Source organism: Sceloporus undulatus, chromosome 3, assembly GCF_019175285.1.
Source record: "Sceloporus undulatus isolate JIND9_A2432 ecotype Alabama chromosome 3, SceUnd_v1.1, whole genome shotgun sequence".
Taxonomy (NCBI): Eukaryota; Metazoa; Chordata; class Lepidosauria; order Squamata; family Phrynosomatidae; genus Sceloporus; species Sceloporus undulatus.
In genome coordinates, this window is record NC_056524.1 from 55,933,268 (window position 1) to 55,939,267 (window position 6,000).

At 38.1% G+C, this 6,000-nt stretch overlaps 1 protein-coding gene across 13 annotated transcripts in view; it reads right to left on the reverse strand.

Moving 5' to 3' along the window:
- ROBO2 (roundabout guidance receptor 2) overlaps nt 1-6,000 on the reverse strand; it is a 1,416,559-nt gene that overhangs the window by 603,913 nt on the left and 806,646 nt on the right. The gene's annotated exons all lie outside the window — the stretch shown is intronic.

The following is a 6,000-nucleotide window of genomic DNA, read 5'->3' on the forward strand; positions in this document are numbered from 1 at the left end:
TGTTGGAAATAGCAACCTACTCTATGATCCTGCTACTGTATGAAACAACAGAATTGAGCCACAGCAATATCAAAGCCTTCTCCTGAATCTTTGATCCAGGGGTGAAGGGGCCTGAGATTTATATATATCTCAACATTATTGAGCTTCTCATGAGTTAATTATCAGGGGACTCTATCATCCTCCAAACAATAATGCAAATTTTGCATCCACCACACAGCCTAGGTTTTGATGTCAGACCATCCCATATGCCAAATTTAGTGGACCTTTGTACAGTAATTTCTGCATGTTACAGTAACAAATAAAGAGACAGAAACGTAATTTAAAATATACAGATTGTTATTATAAATAGATTGATTGATATTTCCTTATGAATAATATATCAGTGCCTGTGTAAAAATAGCTAGTTTTGCAAATCCAAGTATTTTCCTGAGAATATATTCAAAGAATTCAGTAAGTATGCACTTTATAATTATTGAGAATGCAATACTTCCAAGTATTAAAAAGAAATAATCCAAAGGCTGAGAAAGGACTGGTTTTCTTTTTGTTGGCTTCAGATACCTGCTTCCCATAAATCCAAAGCCCACACAAGGCAATTCAGGCCCATTCCCAATAAAGCCTGCTTCACCCAAGATACAGGAAATGCTTTTATAATTTCCACACATGAACGCCAAGGGAATGAGATTCCAAGGGAACCTCATATGGCATAGTATTCAGCAATCTCAAGTTCGTTCATGCAAAAGAGTCAAGTGATAATGCTTTCCATAGGCTTCCGCCTCTTCAAATTGCTGGGGGAGACTGGCACAATTTAATGCTTCCCCAAAGAGCAAAACTGTACTGTATGTAAAAGTGCAACAGGGGAGGGAGTGTTTCACTACTGCACTGACCCAGTGTCCTCTAACAGGAATCAAAGCATCAGGCTGAATCAAAATTCTGTTCAAAACTAGTATAGGCCTATTACTTGAGTGAGAGTTAGCATTTATGTTGGCCTAGTGAAACTCCATCATTTCAGCAAGTTGAGTCTAGCTGGGCCTAGGAATTGGATTTTAGCCCTTCATTCCTTATTCTGATCCCAACAATCCATTTTGTGAGATGATAGAAATAGCAGTATTCATGTTGCCAAGTGGTATTGGATAGAAATGGAAAGAAGAAAGATGCAAATCAATCAGAGAACAAGGACCCAGAAGAGACAGGCATGAGAGTCCGCTCAAACTGGAAGTGGGTTGGAAGCCCGCTGTCCACATGGCCCATTTCTGAGGCAGGCCATGGACAACGGAGCTTTCTGGTGCAGCCAGGAGGTGGATTATCATGGCTCCTTTTTGCTCCACTCCTAAGGACTGGAGAGTAGCTTCAGCATGGCTTCCAGCCACTTTGGAGGCATGTCTCATTTAGTCAGCATGCCTCCAAAATGGCCAGAAGCCACTTCATTTGGCTTGTCTGTTTCACCCATAATCAACAACTTGTTAGAAACCATACTTTAAGACAGCCTTCCTCAAAATGGTAGCTTCCATATGGACCAGACTACAAATCCCACCATCCCCAGTCAGCAATTGATTTGTAGGGTTTGTTGTCCGAGGCACCTCAAAACTTCATAGGTGCAGGAGGCAATATATATTAGCTTTTACTGCTTTAAGTAACCTTTCCCAACCTACAGTTTAAGGATGAATAAAAATAATGTGCCAGTTGGAAACAACAGTGTCAAATATTATACCATAAGCTACTTTCTACAATTTATTTTAATAGATGGTAACAACTCAATATTTAACTTAATGAGTAACTTGCTACATTTTAAGAATAATAATGATAATGTAAACTGAATTAGGTAGGTTTTGGGGCCTTCAGATTAAAGTCATAATAAATTTGGCTTCCACACTCTGCTTTAACCTTTGCAGTATCATCACCCTGCTAAGTTTCTGATTAGATAATAACCACTATTAGGCCCGAAATGTATATTGCAAAATTGTGATCCATTGTTTTGTACCGCAGTGAACACTGCATACTGTTCAATGGCACAAATGTTAGAATCCCTACAAATGTGTGAAGTGTGATTGCACCAAGGAATTTGTCCCAAGAATGAACACTGATATGAACACAGATTCCTTTGCGAGTCTTCTTCCATATTATCTCTTTATTCTAAAGAGCTCAAAGCAACGTAAATAGTTTCCATACCACACTTCCCCTCACAATAATCTGTGAAGCAATTTAGGCTGAGAGATAGTGTCTGGCCCAAGGTCATTCAATAAGTTTCATAGCTGCCAAGATCTGGTGCAAATTAAACCTAGTAAGGAAGGGTAGGCATCTGAATGAGTATCTACTTATATATACAAAGAAATAGTGGAACTGTTGTGTGAAATTGTGTGTTTTCCATTATGTAATTTCTTTTTATGCAGCAAAAATTACCAGTCAGTTCTCTATGTTACTGTTGTTTTCCTAACTATATATATTCAATCCTATAACCATTTAAGGTTCATGAGTGATAAAAATGTATTGTCTGTTCCATGTAGTTCCTGATTTATGAAGATGCCAGCTCATATGAATTTGTTCTATCACTGTGGCTGCAATTGTAACATCAGAACTCTTTTTCTGGCTCTATGAGTGAATTGTAATGTTCCCATCATGCTATAGTTCATTTTTTCCAATATGATGCTGTCAACACTATTGTCATCAGTTATACATATCAGTGGGTTATTAACAATATTATTTGTAGGATTTCTGTATTAGTTTTGTCTGAGAATGGCCTTGTCTCACTTCACCAGTAGAATTACATTTTCCACTGTCTCTAGAAATGCTTTCAAATTAGAATCGATATGTTGGCCATCCAATTTTTCACTGCCAATCTAATTCAGTTTTCTGTCTAAATTTTTTATGTGGCATTATGATTTATTTTTAAAAAAGTATTGCTCCTAAAAAGAGTTGAAGGGAAAATAATATACAATGATTTGAGCAAAATATTTATTCTAAGGCCTATGCAATAGCTTCTCTCTCTCTCTCTCTCTTCATTTGAGAAGGAGCAGATTACCTGATAAATTAGCTTGCTATGTTGATATACATTTGGAATGTCCTTTTTAGTTACAACCTGTACATGAGTCTAGACAAAATTTCTTGAAGCAAAGATATGGAATGAAATCATACGTTCTTCAGTAATCTTGGTCTAAATACACACATAGCAATAGCAAGTACATTTCTATACTGCTTATCAGTATAGCAGTTTACAATGTGTAAGTTAATTGCCCCCAACAAGCTGGGTACTCATTTTAGCAACTTACGGATATATACAAGGCTGAGTGGACCTTGGAGCCCTGCCTGGGATCTAATTCACAACCTTGTGGCTGTGAAAGGCTGCAGTACTGTCATTTAACAACTGCTACACTAGGGCTCCCTTAACATGATTTTTAAAACAGTGGCGCGTTACAAACCGCCCTCAAGCGGCCATTCTTCTGCCGCCGCCATTAGCTGCAACAGGAAGCCCCAGTGGCCAGACCGCGAGGCTTCCGGCCGCATCGAAAAAGGAGTGCCGAAATGGTTCTCCTTTTTGGCCCCCAGAAGTGGCGCCGCAAGGCGCAAGGCGCGCACTCGCGGCGTCACTTCCGCCGCGCCACATCTGGATGCACAGCATCCACGAAGTAAAAATGGCAGTGCCCATGTGGATGGGCACTGCCATTTAGGATGCGCTCTGCGCGTGTTAGGAATGGGGCCGGTTAGGAAAGGGCAACCCTTCCTATTCCTAGCACACTGCTTCCTAACCCTAGGACGCGCAGAGCGCGTCCTAAATGGTGGTCTGTAACCCACCTATATTTCATTAAAGCAACAGAATTACATCAAACTGTGCCAATACCTGGGGGTTCAACAGGCCACCCATAAGAGAATTTGGGCTGCGACAACTACATGCCATGGCCCTAATCTTTGCTTTCTGCAGCACAAAAAAGATCTGCAAAAAGCGGCTCTTTTTTGTACCTGGGAAAGGTCACCACTAGATGGTAGTGTATGAAATTTATAACATGGGAGGGTATTAGGATTGGAATTTAAGCATGAAAACTATGCATATCTTATTCCTCTCCATAAAACAAGCAAGAAATGTGTTTAAAAGAGATCTTCTGAAGGTTATCCTCTGAATTTATGGCAAATAAAGGAGCTGACTCTCTTGTCATTTAGTTCCACCAAACTCTGCTACCTCCCAGGACTGTTTCTCAGTTTATATTTTTATTTCATGGAGTTACAAAATATACATACCTCTTATCTTTTTTTTTTAATTTATATTTTTGAAAGTATAACATCTTTTTTCCACACAATTATGTTTCCAACGTTCCTATGTCGTACATTAAACATAATTCCATTACTTTTCCATAATCCAGTTTAGCCTTATACCATCTTCTTTTATTTCACTAAAACTTCCTTCCTCTCGGAACCTACTTACTTATTGAAGTTTTCCCCTGTTAATCTTGAAAACGTAAATTAGTATTCTGCAAGTTCCTTCACCTTTTCTGGTTCATATACATTTCTATCGATAATTCCAATTGTTGACACATATTTCTTTAAATTTTTCTCATTATTACACATGATTTCTAAACCCTAACTGGTACTTCTCAACCTATTTCCATTTTCCCTGATTCGAGTAATCCTTTTATATGATTTCGGTAAAATATACATACCTCTTATCAAGTCCAAAGGATATGAGTAATCAGAGGTGCATACATCCTTTCTAATATTCAGAAGTATAGACTGGAAAAAAGTTAGTCTCCCTAAAAGAGGGACAAGACACTATCTTGTAAGATTCACAATTCATTTGATGTCAGACATGTATTTACAGGATATCAAGTGAGAAATGAGCATCATTTTGTATAGGTTCAGAACTTTCATACAATAAAAAAATGTTTTGTCAATGTATTCTGCTGAATAATCAGTAAGTCAAGAATAGTAACAACAATACAGAGATGTTCTTCCAGACCAACACAGAGATACACAGCTTGTGGGGAAGCCCATAATGTCATGCATTCAGACACCTGACTTGGAAAAGAAAGAGAAATGCAACCAACCAGGTGGAGCTGGAGCAATCCAGCAAATTAAATCAACATTAAGATAAATCAAGAAAGCTACACCGACTGCTGAAGAGGTGTGTGACTTTAAGCTATTTAAAACTAAATGTATAAATTATCCCTGCTTATTTTCATAAATGGAAAAAATACCTCTCTGTTAATTACTGTTAACATTAAAGAAACAAACAAGAAATAATCAGGATGCTTATCATTTAATGTAGAAAAAGAAACCACCCTTGCAATAGAAAAATGTACACCGGTAGGTTGTAGTTCTTAGTCACAGAACTCAAACAGTTTGCAGTGATATAGGCAATATTATTGTTATTCTTCAAAATATAAATAAGAGATATGCATAAAAAGCAATTAAAAGATACAGCAGTAAATTTCTGAGTGTAGCTACATGTCATTCTAGAAAAACATCCATCCTTACAAATTAAAAAAAAAAGGATGACATTGCCTTCCATTACTATCTTACTCTCATATAAAAATAAATCTCATGGCATTAATGTAGGTTGACATCCTTAGATTTCCCCTCTCCCACTTGCTGGAAATCTTACATATTATTTCAAAAGGTTTATAGCTGAAAGAATTTTTAAAAAATCCTGAAATGTGACATATTTTTCCTTGTATCTCACGGTTCCTTTCTTTGTAAATTTATATGGTTTAAACTGTAATCCTGTACAAATTTTGAGAGCAAGAGCTGGAACAGACTGGCTCTAAAAGAGCTTATACGTTGCATGTTCCCATGCCTCCCTGCAGCCACCTGGAAGTCAGACAGCTGCCCAAACATGGGCAGCTTCAAGATGCTGCAGCAGCACAATGTTTACATGCCACAGCAGCTGGAAGCCAGCTTTGGGCTGTGGTGGGCAGGAAAAGCCACCCTTTCCCCAGCAGAAAAAAGAGGATTTTTTTTCTGCTGCTTTTTTGGCCAGAGAAAACGTGGATTGGGGCTGCAGTGTGTGTTCACTGC